Below are 17,773 nucleotides of genomic sequence, written 5' to 3' on the forward strand. Positions count from 1 at the left end.
AGAGCACTTTCAAGGCTACAGGGCTCAGACACTGTGCACACCATGACCAAAGCAAAAACAAAAGCTTCACCACTTACTTTGTCAACATTGATAATTTAATCAATCTTCCTCTTAAGAAATCAGAATAAAGATTTCACAGGTGGAAGCAGCTCTTATTGCCAAAGGGCTTTCTATGATTTGATGCATCCAAGATTTGATGCCAGAAAAGGTGATTTTAAAAAACTCAAAATACTTGTAGTTTTCGGCTGGTCAAGGAAATTTTAATTGCTTGAAATTTAGTGTCAGAAGAAAACATTGAGTTGCCTATGGTGTATAACAGAGATTCTTTAAAAAGCTACAGTAGGTAGCTACAGACTTTTGGCGTTGTGATTGAAGATTATTATGCTCGAAAATTATTAGCAGTTCAGAATAAAAGTAAAGCCTATTTTGTCCAGAATACATTTGTTTTAGTCATGAATGACACTGCTTATAAGATCATAACCAGAGAATCTAAGAATGAAGTAGGTAGAATCATCAAAGTAAACCAGCAAGAAACTACAGGATCTCAATCAAAGAGAACTGGAGATCAAGAGGCAGCAGAGCATCTTGCCAATGGGAAAACAAAATTCCAGTTCACCTCACATTACGAAAAATCAACAAGGCTTGATAAATACAGAACAATCACAAAACAAACACCGAAAGCCTCTACATTTAGCTAATCCCCCTTTTTTTTTCCTGGTTTATTTACTCACTGATTCTTTCTTCTCTGTGGAATAGCTCTAATACATCTTTTTGCACAATTCCTAAAGTTAACCAGTGCATAAGCAGCATCTCACTTTGAGTTCAGTTTTCTAAGTCCTACAATATTACTAATGTCACATGAAAAAGCAAAGTCTTTTCCTTCCAAAATCATAAGAAAAAATGTGCAATCAGTTATTTGGGGTCTATCACCTCCCTTCTCCTCAGAAAAGCTATAGCTAAGAGCACATCAACATAATTTTTAATACAATTCATCTTGCTGTTATATTTATAGCTAACTATAAAGCCACCTTACATTCAAAACAATAAACTGAGGCAAATTTTCCCATGAGACTCACTTGATCACAATCTAATTAAAGGCTTTGATTTTGCATGTTGTAGAAGCATGAAGCATATGCCAACAGGAAATACATTCAATGCCATGCTAGCAGAGAAAAGCTTTGCAAAAGGTTGGCTTAGCTAGATAGATATTTAAGTTTGTTGGTAGTAGGATAAGTCAGTTATTAAACTGTCATTTTAAGAACTGTAAAATACAATTACAGCCCTGTTTATCTATTATAGCATATATCACTCTGGAGTAATCGATGACTGCATCTGCTTTGCTCATCACTGTATCTCCAAAAGCTGGTACAATGCCTGGTATATAAGCATAACTTGATAAATATCTTTTGAAAGAATAACTTAATGTTAAAAAATAAATGAGAACAGAAAGGCATATCAGCTTGCAGATACTCTGAATCACATAGCTAAGGATGCTGTATTTTATTATACAAATCCAACTTAAAATACTAAATTTATCTGTGAAAAAATTACACTTGTTAAGGCTTCCAATGCTATTATAATTGTCTTATCATAATTATGTCAGCATTTTTTGAAAATCAAAGAAATTTTTTTTCCCCAAAATAAAAAGAATTTGTATACCAAAAAAATATAGTTGAGTCCATTTCAGTCACATAATTAAGATGCTGGACTAATTACTTATTTTTAAATGTGTCAGTTACTTAATATTTACTCATTAGAAATGGATGTCCAATATTCATACCTTTAATTAAACTAATGACTATTACAACAGATGTTTTCAAACTGAATTGTATTTGAAGCAAGCTTTTTATTTAATTTTCTTCGTATAAAATACTGTCCAAGAATTAGGCAGTCTTAAATCTTATGCTGTGCAAATCTTATTCCAACCTCACTAAGTATGTCTCTTGCCTTTTAGTTTGATATAATCCCATTTGTCTATTTTTGTTTTGGTTGCCTGTGCTTTTGAGGTATGTTCATAAAATCTTTGCACAGACCAATATCCTAAAGTGTTTCCCCTATGTTTTCTTCTAGCAGTTTCATACTTTCAGATCTTACATATAAGTCTTTAGTCCATTTTGAGTTGATCTTTGTATATGGTGAAAAATAGGGGTCCAATTTTATTTTTCTGCATGTGGATTTCCTGTTTTCCCAGCATGATTTATTGAAGAAACTGTCACTTCTACAATAAATGTTCTTGGTACATCTGCTGAAAATCAGTTGTCTGTAAATACATGGATTTACCTATGGGTTCTCTATTCTGTTCCACTAGTCTATGTGCCTGATTTTATGCCAGTATCATGCTGTTTGGGTTACCACCACTTTCTAGTACATTTCAGTCATTAGTCCTTAATAGTATATTTTGAAGTTTGACACCTTTGACTGTTCTTTTTGCTTAGGATTGTTTCACTATTTGGGGTCTATTGCAATTTCATAAGAATTTTATAATTTTTTTCTACTTCTGTGATGTATGTCATTGGTATTTTGAAAAACACTGCATTGAATCTGTAGATCATTTTGGGTAGCATTGTCACTTTAACAATATTAATTGTGATAATCAATAAACATGGATGTCTTTCCATTTGTGCGTGTGTGTGCTCTTCAATTTCTCTCATCAATGTTTTGTAGTTTTCCTTGTAGAGATATTTCACCTCCTTGGTTAAATGTATGCCTAGGCATTATTTTGTAGCTGTTGTAAGTGGGATTGCTTTCCTGGATTTCTTCTTCGGCTAGTTCTTTGCTGTTGTGTAGAAACACTACTGATTTTTCCAGCGCTGATTTCATATGCTGCAACTTTGCTGAATTTGTTGATCAATTCTAAGAGTTTTTTGGTGGAGATTTTAGATTTTTCTCTGTATAAGAACATGTCATCAGCAAACAGAAACAATTTCACTTATTTCTTTCCAATTTGGATGCCCTTTTCTCCTTCTCTTGCCTTATTGCTCTTGCTAGGACTTTCAGTACTATGTCGAATAAAAGTGATGAAAATAGACATCTTTGTCTTCTTCTAGTACTTAGGGTAAAATAATTCAGCTTGTCTATATTCAATATGTTATATATGCCTGTGGGTTTGTCATACATGGCTTTTATTATGTTGAGGTATGTTCCTTCTATACATAATTTGTTGAAAGTTTTTATCACGAAGAGATATGCTGAATTTTATCAAATGCTTCTTATGTGTCCATTGAAATGATCACATGGTTTTTGTCTTTCATTCTGTTGATATGTATCATGTATATTGATTTGATTATAAAACTTTATGCATCCCAGGTTAATTTCCACTTGATAATCATATACGATCTTTTTTATTTGCTGTTGGATTTGATTCAAAACACTGGTTTGCTATTATTTTATAAGCTGTTTTTGCTATTGCTTTCTTTTTTGTTGGATCTCTGTCAGATATTGAAATGAGGATAATACTGTTCTCATGGAAATAGGAAGAATTTTCTCCTCTTCAATCTTTTTAAGTTTGAAAATAATTAATATTAGTTATTCTTTACAAGTTTGACAGAATTCAGCAGTGAAACCTACTATTTTTCTTTGTTGGAATACTTTTTATTATGGTTTTAATCACATTATTCATTATTGGTCTGTTCAAGTTTTCTATTTCTTTTTAGTCTAGTCTTAACAGACTCTATGTGCCCAGGGATTTACTTATTTCCTCTAGGTTTTCCAATTTGTTCACATATGGTTGTTCATAATAGTCTCTAATAATTCTTTGTATTTGTGCGATATCAGTTGTAATGTGTCCTTTTTCATTTCTGATTTAATTTGGTATTTTATCCTTTTTTTCCTTAGTCTAGCTAATGGTTTGTTAATTTTATTTATCTTTTAAGAAAATCAACTTTCCATTTCATTCATTTATTTTTTCGTCTCAATTCTCTTAATATCTGCTGGTCTTTATCCTTCTTTCTAATTTTGGGTTTGGTTTGTTCTTGCTTTTCTAGTTCCTTGAGTTGCACCATTAGATTGTTTCTTTGAAATCTTTCTACTTTTTGGATGTAGAAGCTTATTGCTATAAACATTCCTCTTAATACTCTTACTATATCCCATAGGTTTTGGTATGTTGTAGTTCTATTTTCATTTGTTTCCAGAAATATTTTAATTCCCTTCTTAATTTTCTCATTAATCTATTGGTCATTCAGTAGCACGTGTTAAATTTCATGTATTTGTACAGTTTTGAAAGTTCTTGTTATTGATTTCTAAATTACTGTGTTATGAACAGAAAAGACACTGGATATCACTTTGATTTTTGGATTTGATGGAACTTATTTTTTCACCTATGATCTATCTGCCATTGAAATGCTCTGAAGGTTTGGACCTGGGGAGCAGGGTAGGCTACAGTTTGGGAACCAGAACCCACAAGCCTCAGAGACAACTCAGATCCTGGGGGGATAAGGCACCATGTAGTGGTGACTCTGGACCCGGAGATGGTAAAACTTGGCAGTATCTCAGACTCTCTGAAGTCAAATGTAGTGCCAGCAATGACTCCAGAACGGTGTAGTGTAGCTGTTGCTTGGGTTCCGGCGAGTAAGGAGCAGCACGGCTATGACTCTACTTCCTGGGCAGGGGAATTTCTCAGCAGCTCATGCTCTAGAAGGCTAGGCCAGCTCCAGGGATCCTGGGTCCTAGAGCTGTTTGTTCTGTAGGACAAGGTGTCTCATTTCAGCCACTGCACTGTTTCTTTGGGACTCAGGGTACCATGTCAGCTCTGTCCTGGGATGCATAGCTGTTCTTCTTGGCCAAGGCACCAGTTCCTCAGGAGGTATTATGTAACTAATTTCATTAGTCTGGTCCTCTGTAGGGGTAGGAGGGGTATGGTGTCTGCTCTGGGTGACCAAAACACTGTTTCTCTGGGATACAGGGCACCTCTTCCGCTTGGGTACAAGGGTACATGACCACTCTGGGAGGCCAAGGCACCATTTCCTCAGAGGAATGGTGCTACTTAATGACAGTCATGGGGACGAGCAGAGCATGTCTACCCTGGGCATTCAAGATACTGTTTTCCCAGGAGCCATGATAATGCTTCAGCTCAGGCACAGACAGCTTTGACTGCTGTAAGCAGCCAAGGCATCTTTTCTCTGGAATGCAGAGTGCTATCTGAGCTCAGGCGCAGTGACTACAATGAGTAGATGCAGTAGCTTTGCCAAAGTACTGTTTGCTCAGAGGCAATATGCAGCTTCAACTCAGACCCCTATGGGTAGCACATGGCAATGATTTCTAAGGGAAAATGGAGTGGAATGGCTTCACCAAGACACTGTTTTCCAGAGAGTGGCCTTGCAAGTTAACTAACATCTCTGTGTCTCATTTTGTTCAATTGTAGGGTTAAAATAAGATCATCTTAACCTGTTGTGAGGATAAATGAGTTAGTACACAGAAAAAATGTAGAACCTGGCATGTAGTGAGCACTTGATAAATGTCAGCTTTCATTTTTTATTTTGTATTTCCCATTACAGATTTAAGTTTTCCTTATCCCTACCAAGTGTCTTCCTAGAATAATTCATGTAAAGAACCTCATAAAGCATTTGCTAGATAGTAAATACTCAAAGAGTGTGTTACTTTGCCATTGTATACCTACTTACTTATTATCCCATGAATTTTCCAGGTTTATTGCTTATCATGAGTTTTTGCATACAAACTTATCTCATGTTTCTGTCAAAACCTTATCGATCAATTTCAATGGGGAAAATGACTTTATTTAATGGTTTAATTCAAAGTAGAATTGTATTATAAATATATAAGTAAGTGCTACATCAGTGTCATCTTGTTTTGTGAATGAGAAAACTTCTTCACCTCTACTTTGCATCATTTTCTTGCAAGTTCAATGTATAATAAAAGAATTTTGGCATTTATATACTTAACATTTTCCTACACAGTTCCTCAATAGTGAGGCTAAAGACTGAAGATATGTAGTCATACTGAAATCGTACTAAAACATAAATGTAAATTTAAAGGTATTATAAGCCATGTGACTGTTACTAGGGTTCTCCAAGAAACAGAACTCTGTGTGTGTGTGTGTGTGTGTGTGTGTGTGCGCGCGCGCGCATGTATGTGTGTGTGTGTGTTTAAGAGAGTGAGAGAGTGAGAGAGAGAGAGAGAGAGAGAGAGAGAGAGAGAATTTCAAGGAATGGGCAAATGGGCTCATGCAATTATGGAAGCTAAGAAATCCCAAGATCTACAGCCAGCAACCTGATGGTGTAGTTTCAGTCTGAGTACAAAGGCCTGAGAATCAGGAAAGCCAATGGAGTAAATTCTAGTCCAAAATCCTTCATGCTCAAGATCCAAGAAGAGCCAATAAGATACCAGTCCAAGTCTGAAGGCCAGAAAAGTCCAGTGTTCCAGCTCATGCAGCCAGGCAGAAGAAATTCCATGTCACTTACCCTTTTTATTATATTCACATCCCCAGTTGATTGGATGAGACCCACCCACATAAGAGAGTGCAATCTGCTTTATTCAATTCAAATGTCAATCTCGTACTCACACCTTCACAGGCACATCCAGAATAACATTTGACCAAATGTCGAGGCACACCATGACCTAGTCAAATTGACACATAAAATTAACCATTACAGATGATGATGCAATTTATCATTCAAATTGGTTCACATCTGGAAGTGAAAAGAGAGCTAATTTGACAGGGCTCCAGAACCTGAGTGCAAACTCAGATTTTCTCTGGCAAGCAGGGAAAAGTACCAGAGAAAAAAAAATGGGATAGTTAAGAGAAACATAGCTAGTATAAGAAACAAGTTGCCTTCTTTGCTTAACAAAGCCATAATTTCCCCTCATGGGGCTTGGAATGGAGTAAATATGAAGCAAATATTTACTGAATAAATGAGGAAATTAATACATGAAGTATGTATAGGAAATCTCACATTAAATGACTGAAGAAGAGCATAATTTGCTCCTGCAGTATGATTACATTTTGATGTTCAAATTGATGTAACATGATCTCAAAAAGCTAATGAATGTACAAGTTTCATATTGTAGATTGGAATACATTAATGTAAATTTTTAATATAAATACATCAAAATATATTTATATTTTAAAAAATGTATTTCTACTTATGAGCATCCTTGTCTATAACCTCTAGAACACAAGAAGCAAGAGTTTATATTACTGGGCTATAAGGTGCACTTCACAGAAAAATTTAACATTTTTCCTACTTAGGAACATTAGTTGGATTAATGGTATGCGATCTGAAACTTGGGAGGATGTATTAAAGCCTACTACCCTGATAGTTACTTCTGAAATGCAGCATGGTATAAACATAAAGTTTGGAGTTAGAAGGGTATATTTTAAGGCCTAGTTCTATCACTCATAGCTTTTGGATGTTGGACAATTCATAGGACCTCCTCTCACATTTTTTATCTTTTGCTTTCCTTCATTCTGCCATAATCAATCTTTCATCAAGTCTTATTTTTTTTGCCCCTCAAAAGTTCTCTCCTCCTTATCCTTCTTTTCTAGTTTCATTAAAATTAAACTTTCTACTTTATATCTGCCTAATCATAAAATACTTCTAATTAGTCTTCTTTTTTTTAAGTCCTACTCAAACTATATTCCATCCTCCGATTTATTTATCTAAGAGCTAACTGTCAAACTCCAACCATTTTTTAAAAATAGTAAGGCTATTTTCTGCCTTTTCCATAGTCCTAATACTTACATTAGTGTGAAACATCATATTAGTTTCACCAATATCCACTAAATTTGTATTCAGTGCTATATTTTCCTTGGAGCTATTTCAAGCATGTTCTGGCTTCTCTATGAAATTAAGTTTATAGACAAAGCCCATTTTCTTTCTAAACTGTACAATGCCTAGTACATTCCTGGAAATAATGTTGCATTCAATAAATATTTGCTGACATCTGTGTTACAAAATGAGAATGATTTATTCTCCAGGTTCATCTACTGTTGTACAGAAAATGTGTATTGGAACAGATGCCCAAATAAATATAATCATGTTTTTCAAAAATTTGTTACAATTAAACTTGTTATGCTGTAAAATTCAAATCTTCAAATTTAGTTAAGAAAAAAAAAAAATAGCCGGGAGCGGTGGCTCAAGCCTGTAATCCCAGCACTTTGGGAGGCCGAGGCGGGCGGATCACGAGGTCAAGATATCGAGACCATCCTGGTCAACATGGTGAAACCCCGTCTCTACTAAAAATACAAAAAATTAGCTGGGCATGGTGGCGCGTGCCTGTAATCCCAGCTACTCGGGAGGCTGAGGCAGGAGAATTGCCTGAACCCAGGAGGCGGAGGTTGCGGTGAGCCGAGATTGTGTCATTGCACTCCAGCCTGGGTAACAAGAGCGAAACTCCGTCTCAAAAAGAAAAGAAAAGAAAAGCCATCCACACTCAAAAGGATGAACTATAACTATCTCTATTCACAGATAACAAGATCCCATATATAGACATTCCAGTAAAAACCATAAAGAAACCTATAACAACTAATAAACAAATTCAGTAAGATGTATATATAAAAATTGGCTATATTTCTACACATAGGCAGTGAACCATTGAAGATAAAATTAATAACATGAAGAAGAAACTATGCAAAATAAATGTAACAAGTGCAAAATGTGTACACTAAAAACTAAAAACATATTGTTAAAAGAAATTAAAGAAGATCTGGTAAAGATATCCCAGGTTTATACACTAGAGACTTAATATTGTTAAAATGGAAATATTCTCCAACTTAATATACAGATCTAATGCAAATCCTTATTACAAGATGCCTTTCTTGAAGAGACTAATAAGCTGGTCCCAAAATTCATATAGAAATACAAGGAACCCAGAGTGGACAAAATAATACTAAAAAAAATGGAAGACACACTCACTCCCCAATTTTAAAATCTACTACAAAGCTAAAGTAATTAAGACAGTGTAGTCCTGGCATAAATCTAGACCTATACATAAATGAAGCAGAATTGAAAATTCAGAAATAAATCCTTATATTTATATTCAATTGATTTTTTGCAAAAGTGCCAAGACAAATCATTGAGGAAATAATAGTCTTTTGAACAAATGGTGCTGGTACAACTGGGTATTCACATGTAAAATAATGAAGTTGGACCCCCTATGTCATATTACACACAAAATTTCATTGACAATAGTTTACAGACATGAACAAAACAGTTAAAACTGTAAAAGTCTTAGAAGAAAACATAGCCATAATTTTCATGACTTTGATTTAGGCAACAGTTTCCCACATATGAAACCAAACAAGCCAGGCATGGTGGCTCATTCTTGTAATCCCAACACTTTGGGAGGCCGAGGTAGGCAGACTATGAGTCAGGAGTTTGAGACCAACCTGTCTAATATGGTGAAATCCCATTTCTACTAAAAAATACAAAAAAAAAAAAAAAAGATTAGTCAGGTTTGGTGCCGTATGTCTGTAGTCCCAGCTAGTCGGGAGGCTGAGGCAGGAGAATCACTTGAACCCAGGAGGCGGAGGTTGCAGTGAGCCGAGATTGTGCCACTGCATTCCCGCCTGGGCAACAGTGTGAGACTCTGTCTCAAAAAAAGAAAAAAAAAAAAAAAGAAAGAAAGATATGTGAAAAGTGCTTTTAAAGACTTAATCTTAAAGACAACAAGTTAGGCTACCATATGTATATCTTTTTCTTCCTTGGCTTCCTGACCACTTGAAGAAACCTCCCTTTATGAAACCCAGTTGACCAATAACTTATGGTTTGCTAGGTTATTTCTTATTCATCTGAAAAGAAAAAAAAAAGAAACCAAACAGAAAAACAATAAAAGAAAAATATATACATCATCAAATGTTTTCATCAAAATGTAAAAGTTTTATGTTTCACAGGACAACATCAAGAAAGTGAAGACAATCCACAGAATGGCAGAAAATATTTGCAAATCATACATCTGACAGAGAACAACTCAACAATAAAAAGACAAATAAAAACTGAGCAAAAGCTCTGAGTACACATTTGTCTAAAGAAGACATACAGATAATAAGTACTTGAAAAGATACCCAATATCAGAGAAATGCAAATCAAAGCCACAAAGAGATGCCACTACACACCCACTAGAATGGCTCAAATTATAGCACATTAACAAGTATTGGCAAGCATGAGGAGAAATTGGAACCCTCATATATTGTTGATGGGACTGTAAAATACTGCAGCCACTTGGGAAACAGTTTGACAGGCCCTCAAAATATTAAACATAGAGTTACCATATGACCCAGTAATTCCACTCCAAGGTTTATACCCAAGAGAAATTATGTCCATAAAAACTTGTATACAAATGTTCAGAGCAGCATATTTCAGAAGACAAAAAGTGGAAACAATCCAAATGTCTGTCAACTGATAACGCATAAACAGAACATGATATATTAAAATAATGCATTTGTAGAGACATTGTTTGAATTGTGAAAATGTAAAAGAATATCAAAACTTTGAACCCACTCAGAGTTAATTTGTTTTTTTTAAGATGAAATGTGAATGAGTTTTCTTTTTGAAATAGATTTTAATATTCACTTTTTGATATGTCAGAAGTTTCAATAATTTCCATCTACTATTGAGAAAAAGGTATTACTTTTCAATGTTTGAAAAATTGCTTCATAATTAGGCAACTGTTGCTTTAGATCATTTACTGATAGAAGATAAAGTACAGTCGTCTTTCGGTGTCAGAGAGGGACTGGTCCCAGGACCCCCTACAGACACCAAAATCCACAGGTGCTCAAGTCCCACAGTAGTACTATTGTCAGGTAAGATGTTACCAGTGGAGAAGCTGGGTGATGAGTATATGGGACTTCTCTTGTATTTCTGAAACTCTTATGCAACTATAATTATTTCAAAATAAAACCTTGTAACTCTTCATTTTTACCTTTCAGTATTCTGATATTCTGCTTGTTTGTTTCACATACGTAGCTAGAAAACAAATTCATGACTATGCTTTTATCTAAAACTTCCTCCTTATACCCATCCTTATGGGACTGGAATTGGTGTTTTTATAAGTATATGTTTAATCTACATGAACACTGAGTAATATCAGCAACATATTACATTCAAATCATGAGGCAAGATTCATATCATACTCCAGCAATTACTGGATGGATGACATGTTTCAGTGGGGCCTGTTAGTTGGTAAAGGCAGTTAAAAAGCCAATGCTTCAGTTAATAGTTACAAGTATGGCCAATAACCTCCTGATATTCTGGGTCTGACACTAAATCTATTAAAAGCAGATTATTATTCAATGTGTTTAGCATTTCTCTTAAATATATTTTAAAATAGTATCAGAGAAATTATGTAACATTAGTATCTCTCCTATTATATCAATTAACAGTTTCATTAAAAGAAGTATTTTGAATAACAAGCTTTTCAATTGCTTTATAAATTCATGAGTTTCCCAAAAGTTTCACAATAAATTGCTTCCACATTGAATTTTATTTCTTTGGCATCTACTATATCTAGAATATTTTCATAGGAAAATAAACATAAGCTGGCTCCAGCTGATAGTAAGTTCCATAGTTCATGTCAGTAGATAATGACTATCAATTCTTCAATTAAAACAAAAAACAAAAATGCTTTGAGGCCAGGCATGGTGGTTCATGCCTGGAATCCCAGCACTTTGAGGGGCCCAGGTGGACAGACTGCTTGAGATCAGGAATTCTAGAATAGCCTGGGCAACATGGCAAAATGCATCTCTACAAAAAATGGAAAAAGAAATTAGCTGGGCATGGTGGTATGTACCTTTAGTCATAGTTACTCGAGAAGCTGAGGTGAGAAGATTACTGGAGCCTGGGAAGTCAAGGTCACAGTGAGCCATGATCATGCTACTGCACTCCAGTCTGGGGGACAAAGCAAGACCCTGTCTCAAAAAAAAAAAAAAAGAAAATGCTTTGAAATAGTCACTGACTAGAAGCTGAAACTATCCCTGTGCCAATTAAAAGCATGACTACAATAAGTTAGTCCACTGACTTTTTTGGACTTTTTGGAGAATATTTAGATAACTATATTACATAATAAATGCATTGTTCCTGACAGTTTACTTTTATTAGAAGTTGTAAGACCCAGAGAAGAAGGGAAAACAATCACTCATGCGTGAAGACCCTAAAAATGCAGTACAGCATTACAATTAGGAGCTCAGAGGGCTGCTGGGTCTCTCTTCCTGGGTTTATGCTATGGCTCTGTTACTTGCCAGTCACATACACTTGAATTAGTTACTTAACTTCGTCTCAATTTTCTCAACCACAAAATCCAGTTAATAATAACTTCTACAGCATAGAGTAAATTTCTTAACGCTATGCCTGATGTAAAAGCCCTCAACATGTCAGCTATTGTTACTAATTTTTCTGAGTCCCAATCTTCTCATTTGTGATAAAATAATAACAATACCTCCTCTGCCTATGGATCAGCAATACTGTGAATCGAGAGTAATGATGCTTATTGCAGTGCTTTATCAGCTGTAAAGAACAATGCACTCTCTAAAAGTAAAACAATTTTTGTACTATGATTTATCAAACATTCACCATATAAGATTACTGTTGTAAAAAATTATAAAAACCTTTTCTTGTTTATTTTCTTAAAGACTCTGTTACTAGCCTTCATTAAAAATTTATTTACACTTAAATCTAGAAGCCACTGAACGACTACTGTAATAAGCATTAGGAGGCATTACTTGACTCATCAGGAGATCCCTTTAACCTGGAGATTTCTGCAATGCCTTGTAAAGTTCTTTTTGGGCTCAAGCCAACCATCCCATTATAACACAACTGATCATTACATGGATTTAACCCTATCCTGGGTTAAGCTACATCATTTTAATAAAATCCTGATAAAATACTGATTAGGATTACAGCCTATAAGACAGGAATTATTTCTGGTTTTGGTGTCAAGGTTAAAAGGAAGTTCCACTCTGTGATTTATCTAGATAGGTCTTACTAAATCATGACTCTCCATAAAAATAGGCCATATTAAACTCTACTAAAGAACATGCTCAAAGCAGAAATGATCCCTATTCATATCTTTTGTTACAGCATTAAACTATAAATTCCAAAGAGCATGAACATGACCTTATAGTTCTCTGTAACATCAGACCGAGGGACACATTCAGTATATTCAAGAAATATTAGAGGTTATTATTATTAATAAGGATTTGAATAAATGAATAGGAACACTTTAAGGAAAAGGGAATAAGACCAAAATACTTCATTTTCTCCTCTCTTCTAAACTTCTACCCCTCTGTATGGACTTCTTTATACATGCACTTGCAACTTTTTCATCTTAAATGAAATCTTATCTTCATCCTGCCCCTTTCCATTCACAGCTACCCTTCTTGATAGGGTGGTCTGCACACAATATTCACATTTCCTCATTTCATAAATACTGGTGAAATCACAGCAACTCATTTTATATTCACCACTCAGCTGAAACTATTTTCAGTAGGCAACAGTAACCGCCAAACTCTCAATCCAATGATCATATTTAATCACTACTTAACCCTTCAGCACTTAACCATGGTTATTATTTAAAAAAAAAAAAAAATGTTCCCCTGGCTTCCTAGATACCATTCTATCCTATTTCTTGTCCTCTTAGATAGTTGCCTCTCATAGTCTCCTTGAAACCTCACAGGCTATCTAAGATGTGTAGTGAAGCTTGTTGGAGGGATTTGAGAAAATCGGTAAAGGAAAAATGATCTTGAAAACCATTTCAAGTGTTCTGTTGTGACAGCAGGAGCAACTGGCAGATAGTGCAAAATGCTTAGGAGAGTGGTGTGATGGTAATGATTTAGGGAAATGGTCTTGCATAACTGCATGGAGAGGAGGGGGTCCATCTGCTTCACAGCTAGCTCTACAAACTGGTCATGAAAACAGAAAAGAAGACAATTTTTTCAAAAGCATACTTAGTTAGCAAAAAGTGTACCTTTGTTAGAGCCTGAAGTACATACTCTGAGGTTTTAAAGAAGACAGATACTTAGGCAATGCTCAGAGTTTTGGCATAAAATTTAGTATTCGTGAAAATAAGATCCTAATTGTTTTGTAATAACAAAGCTATACCTTTATTTAAAAAAAAAAAAGCACATTGCAAGACATATCTATTTATTTTGAAAGACCTAGCTGTTCAAAGAATTTGATCTTAAACTAAATGTGTGTATATGTACATATATGTGTGTATATGTATCTGTGTGTATGTATGTACGTGCATGTGTGTATTTGCAATGAGTACAGTTTTAAGCAATCCAAGAATGTCATATTTATAATCAGTCTCTTACCTGCACTCAAGTGAGATGAGAATGGCCATCAAGGAAAAGACCACCCAAGAACAGCTGCATAATTGAATGACCTAATGGTCACAGAAATGCTCTCTCATGACCTGAAATCAATCCTGGAAATGTCTCTCCCATCATCTCAGTCTGTGATATAAATGCCAGAAATTAATAATTTCTTAAGCCCACAAAAGAAACAGGCACTCACTTTTTTATTGTAAATCCCTCTACTATCTTGTCCTTAAAAGTTTACTGATATCTAATTGGCTCTGCAAATCCTTTCCCCTCAAATTCTATGTGAGCTTTTTCCAACACTTGTAAAGCACTATTAGAAGAATAGATGTTCTCAAAACAGAGTTCAACTTAACCAGCTCACCACTCAGCAGAATGATTCACTCCATTAAAGTGTCAACCACACCTACTGGTGCCCATAGCTATCTGAACACTCGGAATTACTGGACTTTGCCCCACTGATATTCAAGTAGTTCTCTTCCACTAATTCTTTCACATGCTTACTGTAATAAAACCAGTTGGCTGCCTAACAAGCCTACATCCTCATTCCTCCTTTCTAATCAAGTCACAATTTAGTTAGGTATTTACTCCCTACTGCCACATTATATATGGGCAAGACAGCTATAAAAGGTTGAGAAGGCCAGGCTATAAAAGATTGAGAAGGCCAGGCATGGTGTCTCACACCTGTAATCATAGCACTTTGGGAGATCGAGGTAGGGCCTCACTCAAGGTCAGGAATTCAAGGCCAGCCTGGCCAACATGGTGAAACCTCGTCTCTACTAAAAATACAAAAATTCGCTGGTGTGGTGGCACACGCCCACAGTCCCAGCTATTCGGGAGGCTGAGGCAGGAGAATTGTTTGAGCCCGGGAGGTGCAGGTTGCAGTGAGCCGAGATCACGCCACTGCACTCCTGCCTGAGCGACAGAGTGAGACTCTGTCTCGAAAATAAAAAATAAAAAGTTGAGAGGAAATTATTATAACATAGAAGAAATTTGTACTTACATGACAGTATAAGTGTCCCTAAGTTCTCCCACCCTTTGAAGAAGTAATGGGATTATCTGTAATGGATATTCGTTACATAAGAAAGTCTTTGTAGAACTCCAATTAGCAAAATCATGCTCAAAGAAAAGCCTTAATTTATAAGTTTCACAGATAAATACATCTGTATAAGCTTTTAGTTCAAATAAAACAGTTTAAGTAGATGTGCATCTTTCTGTAATTCACTTTAAGAATCTTTTACTGCAACCTTATAAACTACAGTCATGATCCTATCAGACCAGAGAACATACACTACTAGCTTTTATTGTTCATTTAACGTCTCCTCCCTAATGTGCGACTAAACTGTTTAAAAACAAACATTTTAAGTTTGTGTCAAAAAACAATATTGATTGCTTTAAATACGTATAGATCACCTATCCTTCTTGGTTTTCGTATCTTATCTCTAAAAGCACTTTGTAAATTTGCTGTCTACATTTCTTCATGAACCACCCTCTCCAGGGTGCTTAACAATCAACAGGCTGTCATCACCCTTCCATGTATTTTATTCTCTAGATATTTTTTTTTTCCTGTTCCACTCTGTAGAGGAACAGAATTTGCAAAATGCTCAGAATAACATCCAGATTTTTTTTATGTCAACTTTAGTGTGTCTTTGCCTTTTCTCCCTAAGGTGTTTCCAATTTTAGTCAATCACCAAATATTATAACATTTTCTTTGCCATGACAATCTTTTGAATTCATTATCTCTTCACTAAATTTAGTGCTAGAATTTATGTCATGAAACAGTCTATGTAACTGTTTTAGGACTGAAATATGTGTTATATTTTTACCATTTAGAGTCTCTTAAAAGAAATTTCAAATATCAAATTTTCAAGTGAGAGGAACTAAATGTACGTATGTAATAGTATATCCTGGGAATAACAAAAAGATATAGATCAGCATACATTTTTACTAGAGAAGTAGCAAACAGAGAATGGGATTTAAGTCTAAAATCTTTGGCGGATACCTGTGACATTAAGATAATGTACATACAATAACATTCCTCTATAAAACACACTTAAAACTAAGTAATCTGGGAATTGAGATGATCTGAAATCCAAGTTTATATTGTACTCTTTCATCTGTTTCTTTAATACAAAAGCTTAAAATAGTATGGTTTAAAAATAGTGGTCCCCAAAAGATATGTCCAAGTCCTAATCCCTGGTACCTGTGAATGTGACCTTGCCTGGAAATAGACTCTTCGTAGATGTACTTAACAAGATAAAAAGAATTCAGATAATATCATCCTGGATTTAGGGTAAGCCCTAAATCTGGTGATCAGTGTCCTTATAAAAGGACAGACAGATCTAAGACACAAAGAGAATGGAGGAAAGCCATGTGAAAATATAGACAAAGACTGGAGTCATGCAGCCAGGTGCCAAGGACAGCCAGCCACCACCAATGGCTAGGAGGAATCATGAAACAGATTTTCCCTCAGAGCCTCCAGAAGAATCCAACCCTGCCTAACCAAACCAACCACTGATTTTGAACTTCTGGCCTTCAGAACTGTGAAGAGAATAAATGTCTGTTGCTTTTAGCCACCAAGCATATGGTATTTGTTATGGCAGCTCTAACCATAACTAATCCAGTATTTAATTACTTACTTGTATTTATCTATTTTTGTTTATGTTCTTTCTACTTCTAAAAATGGACTTTTAGGACTGTTATAATAAAATCTCAAATATATCTGCTCATATAGCACACTAAAGAGTATAAAGGAAAAGGTAAGGAAACAAAAAAAAGTTAAGAGCCTAGACTGAAATAATTGCTGTAAAGAATCCAATATGGTATAACACAAACCACAAGTCATAGAGTTAGACTAGCAACTTCTAGTCTTAGTTCTATCCCTTGTTTAGTTATACAACTTTAGGCAAAGTGTTAACCTCTCTGAGCCGTAGTTTCCTACATTATCCATGTAATGAAAAAAAAATGCACTCTTTAATTATGTACCTTTGAGAAAGAAATGTGATAATTTAGATTAAAAACTGTACATTTCTTGGCACATAGTAAACTCTGAAAAAATGTTATCTACTATTAGTTAGAATTAAGTTTTCATCATGTATTTTCTGAAAATCAATCCTTCATAGCAGATATAAATTCCCATGAGACGACCTAAGAAGCCAGTCTAGTCTCCTTTCTCCAGTGACAACTGGTCTAATTTTTAAAAACCTCACTTGCAGAACTGATATTAAGTAAGATAGTATTAAGACTGTCTCCCAACCAAGAAACAGTTAACCTCTATGATATAGCTTGAATGTTGTCCTGTCTAAACCTCATGTTGAATTATAATCCCCAGTGGCGGAGGCGGAGCCTGGTGGGAGGTGACTGGATGACAGGAGTGAATTTCTCATGAATGGTTCAGCATTATCCCCTTGGCACCGCCCTGTGATGGTGAGCTCTCATGAGATCTGGCTGTTTAGAAGTGTGTAGCACCTTTCCACTCTTTCTCTCTCTTTCGCTCCTGCTTTC

General features: G+C 35.3%; 1 protein-coding gene across 11 annotated transcripts in view; it reads right to left on the reverse strand.

The window, feature by feature from the left end:
- The window catches only part of GULP1 (GULP PTB domain containing engulfment adaptor 1), a 286,180-nt gene that overhangs the window by 219,607 nt on the left and 48,800 nt on the right, over positions 1-17,773 (reverse strand). Inside the window, exon 2 of one of the 11 annotated variants that reach the window (XM_074399366.1) lies at positions 11,743-11,860. The exons of the other annotated variants lie outside the window; for them this stretch is intronic. The gene's annotated coding sequence lies outside the window, so the exon portion shown is untranslated. The remainder of the gene's footprint in view (positions 1-11,742; positions 11,861-17,773) is intronic. 11 annotated transcript variants of the gene reach the window in all.

This window comes from Saimiri boliviensis, chromosome 5 (genome assembly GCF_048565385.1).
Source record: "Saimiri boliviensis isolate mSaiBol1 chromosome 5, mSaiBol1.pri, whole genome shotgun sequence".
NCBI lineage: Eukaryota > Metazoa > Chordata > Mammalia > Primates > Cebidae > Saimiri > Saimiri boliviensis.